The 19,192-nt window shown below is 41.4% G+C and overlaps 1 protein-coding gene and 1 non-coding gene across 3 annotated transcripts in view; both read left to right on the top strand.

Moving 5' to 3' along the window:
* The window catches only part of LOC125137857 (atrial natriuretic peptide-converting enzyme-like), a 117,195-nt gene extending 98,650 nt beyond the window's left edge, over positions 1–18,545 (top strand). For both annotated transcript variants that reach the window (XM_047798962.1, XM_047798963.1), the window contains exon 5: positions 18,370–18,545. The gene's annotated coding sequence lies outside the window, so the exon portion shown is untranslated. The remainder of the gene's footprint in view (positions 1–18,369) is intronic.
* On the top strand, positions 73–178 carry LOC125110473 (U6 spliceosomal RNA). The gene has a single exon (XR_007130646.1). It is a non-coding gene; the product is annotated as a U6 spliceosomal RNA (small nuclear RNA).
* Positions 18,546–19,192: the final 647 nt, after the last annotated feature.

Here is a 19,192-nt window from a genome sequence, read left to right as displayed (position 1 = left end):
TGTTGATTTGCCACTCAGTCCTTAGCAGATATTCTTGACATCTGTGGAAGTGAAATACAAGTTCTTAATCTAGTGCTCGCTGTGGCAGCACATGTACCACATAGGAATGATACAGCCAAGATTATCATGGCCCCTGTGCAAGGATGACAGGCACATTTGTGAAGTGTTCCATATTTTTTTATTTTTGATTCAGATAACTCAGATAAAGCATTCAGCTCGATACCCAGATCAACATGTTCCGATCAAGGTTTAGCTAATACATCTGTTTAGGGGTCAGTATTTTTCATGCTAGACCTAATTGAACTCATCCAAAAAAAATATGAGATATATCAGGTTCTGTTATCCACATTTTAGTCAAAAGTAAATAATCTGAAAAAAATTCTTTATCTAGCTGAATGACTAGAGATGAAAGATTGTATCTCAAACGTGGAAACTACAGGACAGTTTTCTGTCATGTACTTAATCCCTAAAGGATTGTGGAAGGGGTCGAGTCCTCCAATGTACTTCTTCAAAAGCACTATTCTTTTCCCCAAATCACTATGTTCACTGGTGATTAGACAGTTTAATCTGGCAAATACAGAGAATGCACTTGTAGGTTTTGGGGCAGGTGAAATCTGATTCAAACCATAGCTCTGCCAATTGCCAGTTATCAGATCTGGGGCACTTATTTAGCCCTCCTGACCTTCAGTTTCCTCATCGGTTTCATGAAGGTGATAATATCCACTTCATAGTGTTTGTATTGAACAGAATGATTTACATAAATTGCTCATACATGTTCTATACTCTCTAGCACATGGCAACCTCTCCATACATAGTGTTATTAAATATAAATACTACTTTTATTGATATGGGGGTCAAAGATGATGTGTGAGTTTCTGAGAAAGTATAAACTACATCACATCTTTCAGAGATATAAGATTAAGTGTTACCCCTGTGGTACAGGGGTTGAAGATCTGGTTTTGCCTCAGCGCAGCAAGGATTTCATGTCTGACCCAGGAACCTCCATGTGCCGCAAGGGTGGCTGGGAGAAAGAAAAAAAAAGAGGGAGAGAGAGAGAAATACAACACTTGCATATTTTTCTCATTCTTTTCATCTACTAATCCATTTTCTACTTATCTGCCAAAGTAATGATTTAAAAACACAATTAGCAGTGTTGTATATTATATATGAAAGTTATTGAGAGTAAATCCCAAGAGTTCTCATCATAAGAAAAAAGTATTTTTTCTGTCTTTAATTTTGTATCTCTATGAGATGATAGATAATCGGTGGCCCTACTGTGGTAATCCTCATACCATATACCCTAAACTTATACAGTCCTATATGCCAATTATATCTAAATAAAACTAGAAGAGGAAAAAATAAAAGCATAAAATAGATGATGTCACTCCCTGTCTCTACTCTTTCAAGGGCGTTCCATTAGAATTAGATTTGAAGCTGAACTCCTTGCCATGGCTTTTTTTTTTTTTTTTCCCTCACTTTTTTTAGGGCCATATGTGGGGTGGCATATGGAAGTTCCCAGGCTAGGGGTTAATTGGAGCTGCAGCTACTGCCCTATGCCACAGCCACAGCAATGCCAGATCTGAGCCACATCTGCAACGTACACCACAGCTCACAGCAACACCAGATCCCTAACCCCCTGAGCAAGGCCAGGGATCAAACCTGCATGCTCATGGATACTAGCTGGGCTCATTACTACTGAGCCACAACAGGAACTCCCCTTGCCATGGCTTTTGAAGCCTTCCTTGGCTCGCTGGGGTCATCAATCCTGCCACAGCTGCACTGAACTTTCTCAAAAATGCCGACCTTTCCCAGCTTCCTTGATACATGCTCTTCTCTTTGCCTGAATGGATTTATTCCCTTGAACTATGCCCTCTGCTCAAGACATCTCCACAGAGAAATCTTCTCTGATCATCCTCCATAGTTCTGTTATCTTTCTCTGCAGCATAGCTGTGTCCCTTTTTGCTTGTCTGTCTTACTTGATAAACTCCACAATGGCAGAGGACCCATTGACTTTGTACATTGTTGTATGTTTAATGTTTAGAGTGTACCCAACACATAGTAGGTGCTCAGTAAACATTTGTTGGACAGAAGGGATCAGTAAGTAAACTCACTTCCATTAATGAGCTCTTCTGAATGTCTAGGTAAATGTGAGTTCAAAATGTGTTGATAGTAGTTGTGTGTTGCTTTGTAAAATTGATACGCTCCTGAAAATTCATGCGTAAATCAAATTCTGTATGTGTATTAAATGAATTACAGTTTTAAATTGAGTTGGATGATATTCCCAGAGATGGTTTTGCTTCCTTCTGAGGGAGTTTCAGTTGGCAGAACAGCCAGCTAAAATAAACTTGCTCAGAGTTGAAGGGTTCATGGTAGAAAAGAGAATTTTTGACTCCAGGTATTAAGCCTTCTTTATACATTGAATTCTGTGTTGTGCTTCTGAAATCAAGATTGGAATTCTGCTATGTTGCTGCCTTCTAGTTGCTTTGGGTTCATATTTTAAGCTTTTGTTTTTGCTAAAATCCTGGTAGGTGAAAAAACATTCTAGGCCTATCTTTATTTCAGCCACTAGAGAGCAAGAAAACAATGTTAACAGAAACAGTCGATATTGAAAATTTCCTTTTTGGAAGGCACAGTTTGTCCACTTCGTATAAATGCCCTAGGCTTGCTTTTCACAGCAGCAGAATTCCCTAGAAAAATGAGCCTATACTCTAGTTCCCTTTATTTAAAGTTACAATAAAATTTCCCTACCACTTCGAATACACAGATGACAGGGTTTTTGCTGCTTCAATCCCATCAAGTTACTAAAGACAGCCAGACTACTGAGATGGTGCCAAAGTTGATACAGGAATAATTTTTCAAAAATATTTGCTGTATCAGAATTTCAAAGCCTTTTCTCCTCCATCCGATTTTTACTGAAAATTTCCATTACTGCACACCATTATATTACACCATTTTTGAGTTGAATTTTACTGATAATCTTAGTAAGAAAGCAACAAATTTGTCTGCTTATAATGTAATTTTATTTTTATTTTTTAAAAATGATTTTTATTTTTGCCATTATAGTTGGCTTAGTGTTCTGCCAATTTTCTACTGTACATCAAAGTGACCCAGTCACAGATACATATTCTTTTTCTCATACTGTCCTCCATCAAGCTCCATCATAAGTGACTAGATAGTTTCCAGTGCTATACAGCAGGATCTCATTGCTTATCCATTCCAAAGGCAATAGTTTGCCTCTATTAATCTCAGATTCCCAGTCCACCCCTCTCCCTTCCCTTCCCCCTTGGCAACCACAACTCTATTCTCCAAGTCCATGAGTTTGTTTTCTGTAGAAAAATTCATTTGTGCCATATATTAGATTCCAGATATAAGTGCTATTATGTGGTTTTTGTCTTTCTCTTTCTGACTTACTTCACTTAGTATGAAAGTCTCTAGTTCCATCCATGTTGCTGCAGATGGCATTATTTTGTTCTTTTTTATGGCTGAGTAGTATTCCATTGTGTATATGTACCACATTTTCTTAATCCAGTCATCTCTCAATGGACATTTAGGTTGTTTCCATGTCTTGGCTATTGTAAATAGTGCTGCAATGAACATGCAGGTGCATGTGTCTCTTTCAAGGAACGTTTTGTCCATATATATGCCCAAGAGTGGGATTACTGTGTCATATGGTAGTTCTATACTTAGTTTTCTAAGGTACCCCCATACTGTTTTCCATAGTGGTTGTACCAATTTACATTCCCACCAACAGTGTGGAAGAGTTCCCCTTTCTCCATACCCTCTCCAGCATTTGTTACACATGGACTTGTTAATGATGGCCATTCTGACTGGTGTGAGGTGGTATCTCATGGTAGTTTTGATTTGCATGTTTCTAATAATCAGTGATGTTGAGCATTTTTTCATGTGCTTGCTGGCCATCTGTATAACTTCTTTGGAGAAATGTCTATTCAAGTCTTTTGCCCATTTTTCAATTGGGTTGTTGGTTTTTTGCTGTTGAGTTGTGTAAGTTGTTTGTATGTTTAGAGATTACGCCATTGTCAGTTGCATCATTTGAAACTCTTTTCTCCCATTCTGTAAGTTGTCTTTTGGTTTTTTTTTTTTTTTATAGCTTTCTTTGCTGTGAAAAAGCTTGTCCATTTGATTAGGTCCCATTTGTTTATTTCTGCTTTAATTTCTGTTGCCTTGGGAGACTGACTTAAGAAAACATTTGTAAGGTTGATGTCAGAGAATGTTTTGCTTATGTTCTCTTCTAGGAGTTTGATGGTGTCTTGTCTTACATTTAAGTCTTTAAGCCATTTTGAGTTTATTTTTGTGCATGGTGTGAGGATGTGTTACAGTTTCATTGATTTACATGCCACTGTCCAATTTTCCCAGTGTCACTGCTGAAAAGACTGTCTTTTCCCCATTTTATATTCTTGCCTCCTTTGTTGAAGATTAATTGACCATAGGTGTTTGGGTTTATTTCTTGGTTCTCTGTTCTGTTTCATTGGTCTCTACTTGTGTTTTGGTACTGGTACCACACTGTCTTGATTACTGTAGCTTTGTAGTATTGCCTGAAGTCTGGGAGAATTATGGCTTCTGCTTGGCTTTTGTTCATAGGGATTGCCTTGGCAATTCTGGGTCTTTTATGGCTCCGTATAAATTTTTGGATTGTTTGTTGTAGTTCTGTGAAAATGTCATAGGTAATTTGATACAGATTGCACTGAATCTGTAGATTGCTTTGGGTAGTATGGCCATTTTTACGATATTAATTCTTCCAACCCAGAAGCATGGAATATCTTTCCATTTCTTTGAATCCTCTTTAATTTCATTGATTAATCTTTTATAGTTCTCAGCATGTCTTTCACCTCTTTGGTCAGGTTTATTCCTGGGTATTTAATTTTTGGAGGTTCACTTTAAAAAGTACTGTATTTTTTTTATATTCCTTTTCTAATATTTAATTGTTAATATATAGAAATGCAACTGATTTCTGAATGTTAATCTTGTATCCTGCTGCTTTGCTGAATTTGTTGATCAGTTCAAGTAGTTTTCATGTGGAGTCCTTAGGGTTTTCTATATATCATGTCATCTGCATAGAGTAACAATTTTACCTCTTCTCTTCTACCTTTTCTTTTGTTTGTATGATTGCTGTGGCTAGAACTTCCAATATTATGTTGAATAAAAGTTGTAAGAGTGGGCATCCTTGTCTTGTTTCAGCTTTTAATGGGAAGGCTTTCAGCCTTTCTCCATTGAGTATTATATTGGCTGTGGGTTTGTCATAAATGGCTTTTATTATGTTAAGGTATGTTCCCTCTATATCCCTTTTAGTAGAAGTTTTTATCATGAATGGATATTTACTTACAATGTAATTTTAGAAGGCTTACTGTATTTATATTTTGGCCAAGACATGCAGTGGCTTGATGTGGGATCTTAGTTCCCAGACCAGGGATTGAACCCGGACCACAGTAATAAAAGCACCAAATCCTAACCACTAGACCACCAGGGAACTCCCAAGACTCACTGTATTTTTTTTTTTAATGGCTGTACCCTTAGCATATGGAAATTGCTAGGCCAGGGATCAAATCTGAGCCACAATAGGCCACAGCTGGGGCAATGCCGGTCCTTTTTAACCTACTGTACCAAGTTGGGGATTGAACCTGCCCCTCTACAGTGGCCCCAGCTGCTGCAGTCAGATTCTTAACCCACTGCACCACAGGGGGAACTCCAGCTTACTATATTCTTAAAGATGTTATTTTATAAGAGAGCATGTGACACTCCTATTTAAATGCAACCTTGAAATAATCTTAAAAGCCAATTGTAAAATATGACTTATGATAATTTTTAAAGAATTCATAAATTACATAAAATAAGCATTAGCATTATAAATAGCATTATTAGAAAGTTGAAATTATATAAAATAAGCATTAGTATTATAAATAGCATAATTAGAAAGTTGAAATTTTCTAAGTAGAGAATAATTGCATACTGCTAATTTATTTATTAAAGATTTTATCTATGTCCCAAGAACTCTAATTGGGTCACACTTAGGAATAAATGGAAATACTACAGAGTTGAAATTTTTCATAATTATCTTTTTAAAAGTTTTATATAGGTCAGCAGTCAAAGAAAAAAAGATAGGCCTTGTGCTTTATCAACTAAATATTCAGAAAGTCATTTAGGTACCAGAAGGGCCCCGTGGTTTACAGTGTTGGACCTAAGATCCAATGGACTTATATCCTTGTGGGTTCGAACCCCACTTCTGGAGTTCCCATCATGGCTCAGCAGAAACGAACTCTTCTAAAATCCATAAGGGGGAGTTCCCGTTGTGGTGCAGTGGTTAACGAATCCGACTAGGAACCATGAGGTTGCGGGTTCGATCCCTGGCTGTGCTCAGTGGGTTAAGGATCCAGCATTGCTATGAGCTGTGGTATAGGTTACAGACGCACCTTGGATCCCGCATTGCTGTGGCTGTGGTGTAGGCCGGCAGCTGCAGCTCTGATTCAACCCCTAGCCTGGGAACTTACATATGTCGCCTGTGTGGCCCTTTAAAAAAGGAAAGAAGGAGTTCCTGTCGTGGGTCAGTGGTTGGCAAATCCGACTAGGAACCATGAGGTTGCGGGTTTGATCCCTGGCCTTGCTCAGTGGGTTAAGGATCTGGTGTTGCCATGAGCTGTGGTGTAGGTTGCAGATGAGGCTCAGATCCCACGTTGCTCCGATTAGACCCCTAGCCTGGGAACTTCCCTATGCTGCGGGAGCGGCCCAAGAAATAGCAAAAAAGACAACAACAACAACAACAAAAAAAAAAAAAGGAAAGAAAGAAAGTCATTGCCTTCCCTGATTTTATCTGTGAACTTGAAAACAGTAGTCTTTTTAGCTGCACCTATACTGACTACCATATCACAGTTCCCTTATCTACCTCAGGCAACAAGGGTGATCTATGCTTTTTGACATTATACATAAAATATCACATGATAAATAAAGTTCCATTTTGTGTGCCAGAATGACTCCAAGTGTGGGTAAGACACAATCAGGTAATTCATTTTATTTTACAAAGATGTAAAGCTGGAGAATCAGGCCATGGGACAGCTCAAATCTCTGAAAATGCCTTGTCAGATCACTGACAGTGTCTCAAGTACACATACTTCATCAAGCTCAGTGGAGTAGTTTGTTGATTTTTCTCCTTAGTAATTCATGGGTATTATGTGGCTGTGACTAGAATGGAGATTTAATGCTAGTGATTCAGTGCATTCAAAGATCTGTATTTAAGGCATCATTTCATGATGTGCAAAAAATCAAAACAGCTGTGAAAAATAATTTAACAATTGCAAGTTTCTTTGCGATTTGTTAATCCTCTCTCCCATGAGCCCTGGTAAGTATGCCAAGTATTAATGAGAATCAGGACCATGCTGGGTAGAAGGGTATGGAATTTTATATTCTGTTTTAGGGGGTGGTTATGTGGTTTACGTGATTCACGCTCCTCTTAATTCAAGCTCCGTTTGTTTATCTGTTGGTATTTCCTCAAGTTTCTCTATTTTAAGGGTGACATCTTACGATTGGCATATAAGCAAGACACTTAATCTGTAGGGTTTGCCTCCATAGCTGTTTTCCAGACACTTTCATCTTACATGGGAATTATTTCAAGACTGAACAGTGTAGAATTCGCTGACCTGATAGGGAGCGGGTCACGTGAGCAGGGACTGGGCAAGTTCTTGTACAAACCATTAAGTTGGTAGTTAGCAATGGTTCTGCTCCAAATTTTGCTGCTGACAGCTTTGTTCCAAGCAGGCCACCAAATGATCCTGTGCATGTGATTCTTTTCTTTCTCACACTAATATTTATGGAGTGCCTACCATACACACTGAGGATACAGCAGCAAGCAACATAGACAAGAATCTGACTTTGTCAATATTAACTCATTATTGGAGAGACACAGACAGTAAGAAAATAGATTTTTAAAATTTTAATAATAAATAATAGTTTATCAGGTAGTGATACATGCAATGCAAAAAAAAAATACGAGAAGTGGAAAGCTTCCTCTTTTATTTTTTTTTATGGCTGCACCTTTGTTTTTTTAATTTTTATTTTATCGCTTAAGGCAATAAGCAAATAGGCTTTTTAATTTAATAATAATAATGTATCAGATAGTAATAAATGCAATAGAAAAAAATCCAAGAAGAACTGGAAAGCTTTATTTTTTAATTTTTAATTTTATGGCATATGGAAGTTCTCGGGCCAGGGGTTGAATCAGAGCTGCAGCTGAGGCCTGCACCACAGCCATGGTGATACAGGATCCTTCAACCGCTCGCTTACTGAGGCCAGGATTGAACCTGCATCTTCACAGACACAATATTGGGTCCTTAACCCACTGAGCCACAGTGGGAACTCCAAAAGTGGAGAGCTTTGGGACAGCTTTGGGGCAAAATAGGCAAGGTGTTCAATTTTAAGGAAAGTGTCATTCAGGAAAACCTCACTGAGAAGATTACGTTTGATCCATGAAGATGTGAAAATCCAGGAAGTGAGGGAGACCTGGACCTCCCAAGTGTCTGGTGGTACCTGCCCTAAGTGGGAGAGAGGACGTGATGGATCTGCAAGCGGACACTGTTGACAAGGCCGTGAGTGTTGGGGGGAGACATAGGGGTGGGGCGGAGGGTCTTGCCAGGCACACGTGGAGCTTGGGACCCCACTTTCAGCTTCTGACTTCAGTTTATTCAACAAGGATGTAAGGAAAATTATGTTTGTTTGTTTTTTTCATTTAGCAATGCTTATTGGCCCCTACAGTGTGCCAGACACAGAGTTTGATGCTGGGATAAATAAATAACACAGGTCTGCCTTTGAAGGATTTGGCATAATAGGGGACCAGACATGAAAACAGTTAGATTACTGTCCAGCGTGATCCCTTTACAAGGAGTCGGGGAAACAGGAAGCCTGCGCCTGGAGAGGAAGTAACTGCTGAATGGGATTTCAGAGGATAAACAGAGGTTTGCCAGGTAGACGAGGTGGGGCAAAAAGGACATTTCAGGTAAAGCAACAGCCTAAATTTATAATATATCAAGGAAACGACAGCTAGTTTAATTTTACAAGACCATAAAATAGGCAGAGAAAAAGGGATTTGAGGGAGCTTTGGAGAGGTAAATGAGCAGGACTTAGTAATTAATTGTATATGAATGGTGAGGTTGAAAGTGAAGCCAAGATTTTGGGGCTTGAGGACTTGGGTGGATGGTATCATAAACCAACGAAGTATCTCAAAGGAGACCTGGTGGTTTGGGAGATAATGAGTTAATATTGACACAATGTCTTAATCTTTTTCAAGTGCATGACCGTAATTTTCCTTTCAGTGGAGATAAAAAGCAGCTTTCCTTCTGGAGGAGATGACATGATGTATATTTCCATCCAGTGGTCTGCTAGTTAGCTGGCTCCCTGAAATACAAAACAAAACTGTGATTTGTAGCATTTGCTGATTTCTGTGGTATAAACACTCCTACCAGATTTTAAGCTAATAATGGTTGAACCGTCTACTCTCACAGCACTGCATTTTGTCCCCTGACGAGTATTTGTTGAGCTCCCCCCAGGTGTGAAGCAGGCAGCCATGTGCTGGCTCTTTCTCCTTCACTTCTTTTTATCCTCTTCCCACCTTCCTCCAGCCCATTCTTCCTGCCAGCTGGTTTCAGTGGTGGCTACTTTCTAGCTTCCGGTAGGGCTCAGCCCATGGGAGCCACCGCCAAGACATCAGACTGTGGGAGGGGAGTAAAGTTGGGTCATGCTCCCCTAGTTCCTTCTTTGCCAGGTTACATGGGTGACTGCATCCCACTGTGGGAGACTCTGGCTCCTATTGGGCAGCCCCTATTGGGAAGCCTTCTGCATCTAGATCTCTCCAGATTCCAGGAACTGCTCCTTCCTCTCATCACTTGAGTCTGGATAGGCAAACAGCAGCCTGTCCCCACATACTGTCCTACCCCAGCTTAGTTTTTCAAAATTTTGCCAGCGCCACCATAAGTGGCCCTTTCATTAAACACTCTGCAGTGATCCTACTTCAGCGGGTCATTTCTTTCCTGCCAGAAATGGCTATAACATTGGCTATAACAAATGAAAACTAAGAGACAATAGTTGTAGTTTCTAAAGAGTTTCAGATCAGTGTGACCAAAAAATATCTTGACTTCTCCCGTGATTTCTCTTCTGATGGGAGATAATGATGCATGTAATCGTTGACCAGCGCGGTTCTCCACCCCTATGCCTAGTGAAGCTGGGAACCAAGGTAACCCCTTTCCTTCCTCTCTTATACCCCACCTGAGTCATACCTCTCATGAGGTCTCTTGAGGCCACCAGAGGAAGCTGATGCCATTGGTCCATGACAGAGCGATCAAGCCATCTGTTGATTTTTGTGTTTTCCAGCAGTGGTGACGAATTCATGCTCCTGTGCACATTGTAGATTTATGTGCCTGTGTGATCTGTGGCTCATGTGTGTCAGAGAAGGTCAGCTAGGTGAGACATTCTGGAGCACGGATTGGAGTCATAGTATCTAGCTTTGAGATCTTTTTAGATTTAGTTTCCTGAGAGTGTAAAAGGAAGAACTAGGAATGAATTATCTTACAAGACCCTTCCGTCATTGACATGCTCTTCACTGACATCTGACATGCACATCTGGGTGCTCCCTGTGACTCTGACTTTGTGAGCATATGTCTCCGGAGCCTAACAAAGACCAATTTAGAAATTAAAAAAAAAATGCATAAGCCTCATCAATGAATAACACGTCTAACTCAGTAGCATGCCCCTTCCCATGTGATGTGTCAAAGGCAAGGGTATTAGTTACCCATTGCTGCATAACAAATTACCACAGATTTAGTAGCTTAAAACAACACACATCAGTTATCTTACAGTTTCTGTGGGTCTGGAATCCGGGAGGATCTGTCATATGGGTACGGTCACAGTGTTGGCCAGGACTGGAGTTTTCTGGAGGCTTGCCTCAGAAAGGATCCACTTCTAGGTTCATGTGATTGTTGGGGGAATTTCAGTTCCTTAAGGGTGGAGGGCTCTAGTTCCTAGCAGGCTGTTGGCCAGAGGCCAACCTCAAGCCCTTGTCACATGGGCCTATGCAATATGGCAACTTGCTCCATCAGAACCAGCAAGGGAGAGAGTCTGCTAACAAGAGAGAAGTCTCAATCTGATGTACCCTGATTATGGAAGTGACACCCCATTACCTTCGGTTGGTTGTAAATTAGTCACGAGGCCAGCTCATATGGAAGGGAAAAAATTGCACAGACCATTAATAGCAGGAGATGGGGTCACGGGGGCCGTCTTCAAGTCACCTGTCACAAAAGCTCTTTTTTTTTTCTCCCCATAGAAAAAGTGCTTTAAATCCTGAACTTTTCTGATATACCAAAAGGTTAGATTATTTGTCAGAAATGAAAAGTGACAACTAAATGCAACATGGGATCCTAAATGGGGATCTTGGTGATATTTGAATAGAGTCCTTCCTTTAGTTAAAGATATTGTACCAGGGTTAATTTCCTGGTACTGATAATTATACTATAGCTAAGTAAGATGCTTGCTCTGGGGAGCCTGGATAAAGGCCATGTGGAATCTTTCTATATTATTTTTATGACATTTCTATCAATCTCTAAAAGCAATTTAAAGTAAAAAGTTAGCTATTAGTTAAAATTAGCTACAGGGATATATTGTACAATACGAGGAATATAGCAAATATTTTTATCATAAATATAAATGGAGTATAACCTTTCAAAATTGGGAATCACGCAGTTACCATTGTGGCTCAGCAGTTTAAGAACCAGACATAGTATCCATGGGGATGCAGATTCGATCCCTCGCCTCGCTCAGTGGGTTAAGGATCTGACATTGCTGCAAGCTGTGGTGTAGGTCGCAGATGCGGCTCAGATCCCATGTTGCTGTTGCTGCAGCTCCAATTCGACCCCTAGCTCAGGAACTTCCATGTGCTGTAGGTGCAGCCTCAAAAAGAAAAAAGAATAGGAGTTCCTGTCGTGGCGCAGTGGTTAACGAATCCGACTAGGAACCATGAGGTTGCGGGTTCGGTCCCTGGCCTTGCTCAGTGGGTTAACGATCCGGCGTTGCCGTGAGCTGTGGTGTAGGTCGCAGACGTGGCTCAGATCCCGCGTTGCTGTGGCTCTGGCGTAGGCCGGTGGCTACAGCTCCGATTCAACCCCTAGCCTGGGAACCTCCATATGCTGCGGGAGCGGCCCAAGAAATAGCAACAACAACAACAACAACAACAAAAAGACAAAAAAAAAAGAATAAAAAGAAAAACATTATAAATTACTATATTGTACAACTGTAACATATATTAGACATCAACTATACCTCAGATAAAAAAAGTAAAAAAATTAGAAAAAAAGTGATTGGGAGTTCCAGTTGGGCTCAGCAAGAACAAACCTGACTAGCATCTGGGAGGATAAGTGTTCAATCCCTGACTCGCTCTGTAGGTTAAGGATCTGGTGTTGCTATGAGCTGTGGTGCAGGTTGAAGATGGGACTCAGATGCCACATTACTGTGGCTGTGGCATAGGCCGGTGGCTACAGCTCTAATTAGACCCCTAGCCTGGGAACCTCCACATGCTGTAGATGCAGCCCTAACAAGACAAAAAAAAAAAAGTGATTAATAAAACCTAAAAATCCATTAGGTATCATATAAGCTTACTAGGTGGCTACAGCTTATTTTTTATGTCTTTATCAGAACTTTTTTTTGCAGATTAAATCTGTAAATTTGTGGGGGAGGGAAATGGGGAGATATTGGTCAAGGGGTGCAATAAAGAATACATATATATGGTAAATCAATACCTGTAAATGTATAGGTATTCTATGTATATATATATATATTCTATATGTAGTATATATATTTCTATATATATAGTAAATAAATACCAAAAATTCAGTAGATAAATTTGCTTAAAATGGTGTAGATAAAATCTCCAAATTTTTGTAGATAAATAGTTTTAGAGTAGCCTTCTTAGGGAAAATCTCAAAACCTCACTATTACTGTCCAGTAGAATTCTTTTCTTTTTTTCATCTTTTTGCCTTTTCTAGGGCTGCACCCATGGCATATGGAGGTTCCCAGGCTAGGGGTCGAATTGGAGCCTTAGCCGCCGGCCTACGCCACAGCAACAGCAACGCGGGATCAGAGCCACATCTGCAACCTACACCAGAGCTCACAGCAACACCAGATCCTTAACCCGCCGAGCAAGGCCAGGGATCGAACTTGCAACCTCATGGTTCCTAGTCGGATTCATTAACTACTGCCCCATGAAGGGAACTCCTAGAATTCTTTTTATTTGTTTATGTGCATTTGTTTCAACAAATAACTCCAGAGGTGGAAGTAAGAGTTTTCTGCTCAAGCTTGGGTTGACATGTTTTTAGAGACTTTTGCACAACACCAAATGTACCTCACACCTCAAGTTAAAAGAATGACCTTTTCTAAAATAGCATTCTGATAGCCAAACCTGACTCCTCGCCTGTACTGGGGCACTGCTTTCAGATGTCAGGCTGCTGCTTGCTTGGATACCAGCACTCATATTCCAAAATAGCGTGGTCTGTCTCACCACACTGCTCCACATGATGAAAAGTAAAATGCTTTAGCCCCTTGTAGGCACTTGAATTTCATGCGAAGCGAGAACAAATGGCTCCTCATTTTGCTCGATGTTTGAAGGGCTGGCTGGTTATTAATACTCTACCCCTATTGCACATGGCCTGGTCTGGCAATTTAAAGCCAACAGATCTCGGGTGGTTGCTTCTCTTAAGAGAGCTCTTTGGAAACACTCTAGACATTTTTCTTAGGCCCTATTTTTAGAATGTAAGGCCTAATGGTATTTTAATGTCTCTCTATAGTCCCAGAACAAGTCTCCAGGAAAAGAATGCCAGTTACTTTGTGAAATTTAGCAAAACCGTTGGGATTGTCACTGCTCCTCTGAGCAGCAGGATGTTAAAGAGTGAATTTCAACTTTACATGAGTGGTAAAACAACCATGAAAAATCAACTCTCCAACTCTCCCAAACCCCTCACTTTTTTTTTTTTTTTTTTGGTCCCCCATGGTTCCCATGTGAGGGAGCCACAGTTGCAGCGTAAGCCACAGCTGGATCCTTAACCCATTGTGCCAGGCTGGGGATCCCAAGATGCTGCCGATCCCATTGCGCCACAGCAAGAACTCCACCCCTCACATTCAAATGAGGAAATTGAATCTTTGGTGTGAGTGAACTGTTGGCCTGAGATCCGACAGTGCGGAGTGGCCATTTGAAAGATTTGCGGGGGTAGCCTACGCTGTCCTCCAGAAAATGACTCTAGTAAGAGTCAATGACAAGAAGTAAGCTTCTGGAAATTCCCTGGTGGTTCAGCAAGTAAAGGATCCGGCGTTGTCATTACTGTGGCTCTTGTCACTGAAGTGACAGGGGTTCAATCCCTGGCCCAGAAACTTCCTCAGGCCATGGATGCAGCCAAAAAAAAAAAAAAAGAAAAGAAAAAGTCAGCTTCTGAGTTAAAGACTCAGTTTTAGAACATGAAAACAGTCTGCCAGGCCCCTGCATGAATCTTCATTGCTCTTACCAGAGAAGATTCTGAGAAAAGATGTGGAATGATAAAAATAAATACATAGTATGTGGGATCCGAAGCGAGGAAAGGTCCAGGGTCCACTTGGGAGAGTCAGGCACCAAGGGTCACTCAGCCTCACAGTGATCGTCCTGATATGTTAGATGACTTTTTCCCTCCATAAATGGCATCTGGAATCCCATCAATTAGAGATGCTTTTGCTCCAGCAAACCATCTCCTAATGATGCCAAAACCTCTTGGAGGGTTAAGCGTCCATCTATTATTATGTGTCACTCTGTGTTATTTTCATCTCTTTTCTTGAAAGCCTGGTTGCCATCAGCTCACTTAGAGGATGTAGTTTTGATTGTAGGACGGGAAGAAGATGTTTAGAGCAGGTACTGCTCTGGTGGAGGTGGCTGTCCCGGTGGGGTGCTGGAGTAGGGGTGGTCAGGATGGCATCAGGACCCTGGGACACAGGTCAGGGGCTAGGAGGCAAAGGAAGGAGGCTGAAGCCATGCCCAGCTGGTTTCGTAGCTTTAGTGTGGGCTACCTCACACCTGGAAAAGAAAGAGAAATACCTTCACCCTTTCCTAGTGTTCCTTAGTCTCCTTGGCAAATACCGATTCATTGAGGGTTGACTAGGAATGTGCAGAGTGAAGGGAGAACCCAAGCACTGTTTATGTGATTGTGAAACCAACAGCATTAATGGCCTGAACCTAGCCAGAATACAGATTGGGACTTGAACCCACGTGCCAGGACTCGAACCCAGCCTAAACCCAGACTGGAACTTGAACCCCTGTGCTGGGACTTGAACCCAGCCTAACCCACATTGGGACTTGAACCCACGTGCCAGGACTCGAACCCAGCCAAAACCCAGATTGGGATTTGAACCCACGTTTTCACTCACCTGATGTTTGGACTTACTGAGCTTCAGGTTCTTTATGCCTCCACGCAGGAGGAATTCAGTGAGAGACAAAGTGATAGGCAAGAAATAGATTTATTAGGATAGGATGCTTGGGAGGGATGCAAGCAGACAGGCAAGGAGGCTCTGCCTCCCTGAGGATCTGGTGGCCTACAATTTTATCATCCAAGGGGAGTGGGGCTTGAAAAAGCTCACCTCGTCCTTTCTGGGAGTAGCAGCTCCTCCTTAGTATCTGGTGAGGTGTATTCAAATCCGAAGAAGGGTGGTCCTCAAACTCTTGCCCTTGGTCTGAATACGACTGCAGGCCTCATCCATCCCCCACCCAGTGACCTGAGGCAATTCTCAAGTCTCCACTAATGAAGCAAACCTGCCTTGTGCTGATAGCTTTTTTGAGCAATTTATTTACTTACAGAGATTTCCCAGTGTCCCCTAAATTTCCCTCTTTAAATATGGTCCGTTATCAGGACTTCTACAACTACCTGTGTCTACTCCATCTCTATCAATTCGTCCCCTAGGAAAGTGCGTATTAAGTTTTGAACTAACCTTGAGTTAGGCTTTTGGCACATACATTCCTAAAGTAAGTACTCACATGTAATGGAGCAGTTAATAGTTTTCCTTGAATTGGAGTTCCCGTCGTGGTGCAGTGGTTAACGAATCCGACTAGGAACCATGAGGTTGCGAGTTTGATCCCTGGCCTTGCTCAGTGGGTTAAGGATCCAGCATTGCTGTCAGCTATGGTGTAGGTTGCAGATGAGGGTTGCATCTGGCATTGCTGTGGCTGTGATGTAGGCCAGCAACTGCAGCTCCAATTTGACCCCTAGCCTGGGAACTTTCATATGCCACAGGAGTGGCCCTAAAAAGCAAAAAAAAAAAAAAAGAGAGAGAGATTTCAGCCCTGTGAATATTTAATATATTTTCTGGATGGCAGTCAAGTGTCTCCTTTACACCAAGATGCTTGCCTGGACCAGTTCATATTTTATGTCCTAAAATAAATTCTTTGAATGCAAAGTCCCTTTCCACATCTTCACTGACAAATTTAGTTACATATTAACGTAGGTTGATAGTCGTGTGAATATCAGGATTCTGAGAGATTTGTCAGTTTTAAGACAAATTTCCAAGAAGGTCAAAAGCATTTGTATCGGAACAAAATCATGTACACATTTTCATACATGACAAGATCTTTAGTTTCAAGATTCTTTCACAGACTCTTAGCAGTTCCATTTTAAACTCAGTGGCTGGCACATCCCTTTGTGCTTCTGTGATCTATAGAAATTCCAATGGGGAAATGTGTGTGTTTGATCAAGGAGCTCTTAAAGCCTACTTATTAGGTCCTTATATGAGAATAGACAATATAAGAGGGTAGACAGAGCGTGAATTGAAAGAGAAAAACATCTGATTTCTCTTCCTGCTTCTTCCATCAGGAAGCTGTGTGTCTCGAAATTTCCCTGGTCTTGTCTCAAATGAAGGATTTGAACGAGGTCTGGTTCAAGGTTTCTTATAGCTCTCTTACTATGCGATTCTGTGATATCTTCTGGACCTTACATTTGTGAAGTGTGTGCTTTGCTTTGACTGACATGTTTATTTTCTTTCCTGGCTTTCTTAAAGTCATTTGAAATGCCTTTGCCAGATGACCAGCCAGGGTGAGAGACTATAGCTGCAACGTAGAGAAAGCCACCTGGTTCTGCAAGAGAGCAAGTCCGTGTCCTTGACATTGTAGCATACCCGTCCCCAGGCACAGAGCCTTGGATCCAGGAGTGTTATGTCAGATGAACTCTGGGTCATCATTACTTTAGCATGAGTTGTTGGCATTTTTCTATTTTGCAGAAGATAACAGAAATGAGGAGTTCCCGTCGTGGCGCAGTGGTTCACGAATTTGACTAGGAACCATGAGGTTGCGGGTTCGATCCCTGGCCTTGCTCAGTGGGTTAAGGATCCGGTGTTGCCGTGAGCTGTGGTGTGAGTCGCAGACTCGGCTTGGATCCCACATTGCTGTGGCTCTGGCGTAGGTCAGTGTCTACAGCTCCGATTAGACCCCTAGCCTGGGAACCTCCATATGCCAAGGGATCGGTCCTAGAAAAGGCAAAAAAGACAAAAAACAAACAAACAAACAAACATAGAAATGAAAAGATAAGTAACTATATGAGGTTTCATTCTTTTTATAATATTTTCTTCTCCAGGGAGGCAGTGGAGGTAAGGAACAGCTTTCTCTCTCTCTGCCTCTCAGAGAATTCAATTTCTCAAAGGGATGATAAAGAAATGAGATTAACCTATTTTGTGAACTCCTTCTGCCTTCCCAACTTGAGGGCTTTCATTTCCATGTTAATTTACCCCTTTTTGATATTAAGTAGAGCTCTTTTTTGGTCGACAAGTTTACTTTAGCATAAGAAGTCTCAAAACAAATCATTTGGGACAAATGCTTTTACAAGAAATAGTTAGATGATATGTTATGGAACTAGCTTATTCCCTCTAGAATCATGACAGGGTGGCTGAAATCCTTATTATAGGGTCGAATATGGAAATTCACATTGATGACTGTAGTACAAATATGTTAAGATAATATTGCAGGGAGTTCCTGCTGTGGCTTAGTGGTAATGAACCTGACTAGTATCCATGAGCATGGGGGTTTGATCCTTGGCCTCCATCAGTGGGTTAAGGATCTGGCATTGCTGTGAGCTGCAGTGTAGCTCGCAGATGTGGCTTGGATCCCGCATTGCTGTGGTCGTGGTATAGGCTGGCAGATGTAGCTGTGAATTGACCCCTAGCCTGGGAACATCCATACACTGTGGATGCAGCCCTAAAACAAACAAAAAAAAAGACACACACACAAAAAGATAACATTACAGCACTGGTGGCCAACTTTTCTTTGGTTTATTGAGAAATAGTCTGTAAAAACATTAATTTTTTCACCTTTCTCTTTTCTTCTAGTCATGGACTCCTGCCCTGTAGGTCCTTCTGTGAAGCTGCAAAAGAGGGCTGTGAGTCAGTCCTGGGGATGGTGAATGCCTCCTGGCCCGATTTCCTCAAGTGCTCCCAGTTTAGAAACCAAAGTGAAAGCAGCAACGTCAGCAGGATCTGCTTCTCACCACAGCAGGAAAAAGAAAAGCAATGTAAGTGTCTGTGTTTTGTTGCATTTTTAAAAGTTTTTACTTGAGGTATACTGCTCATCTAAGGAAGTATACAAATAATGTGTACAGTTCAAAAAATTTTAACAAAGTAACCAGACCCTTATAACCAGCACCCAAATCAAGAAATAGAATATTAATGTGGAGTTCCTGTTGTGGCTCAGTGGTTAACAAATCCAACTAGGAATCAGGAGGTTGCGAGTTTGATCCCTGGCCTCGCTCAGTGGGTTAAGGATCCGGCGTTGCCGTGAGCTGTGGTGTAGGTTGCAGATTCGGCTCAGATCTGGCGTTGCTGTGGCTCTGGCGTAGGCTGGCAGCTACAGATCGGATTAGACCCCTAGCCTGGGAATCTCCATGTGCAGCGGGTATGGCCCTAGAAAAGACAAAAAAAAAAAAAAGAATATTAATGTTACTGAACTCAGGTTTGGCTGCTCACAGCGCAAAAGCCAATACTTAAGACGCAAGTGCTGGGAAGAAGAGAAAGAGGGCTTTACTCAGGAAGCTGTCAACCTGGAAAGAAGGAGGACTCGCGTCCAAAAACTGACTACAAAGATTCTGCTTGACCATGAAAGATTTCAAAGGGAGGATCATTTGGGGGGTTTGGGGGGATGGTCAGAGTCTTCCTT

This window comes from Phacochoerus africanus, chromosome 10 (genome assembly GCF_016906955.1).
Source record: "Phacochoerus africanus isolate WHEZ1 chromosome 10, ROS_Pafr_v1, whole genome shotgun sequence".
In the NCBI taxonomy this organism is placed as follows: Eukaryota; Metazoa; Chordata; class Mammalia; order Artiodactyla; family Suidae; genus Phacochoerus; species Phacochoerus africanus.
The sequence above is the reverse complement of the archived record's forward strand: the minus strand, read 5'-3'. Positions and strand labels throughout refer to the sequence as shown.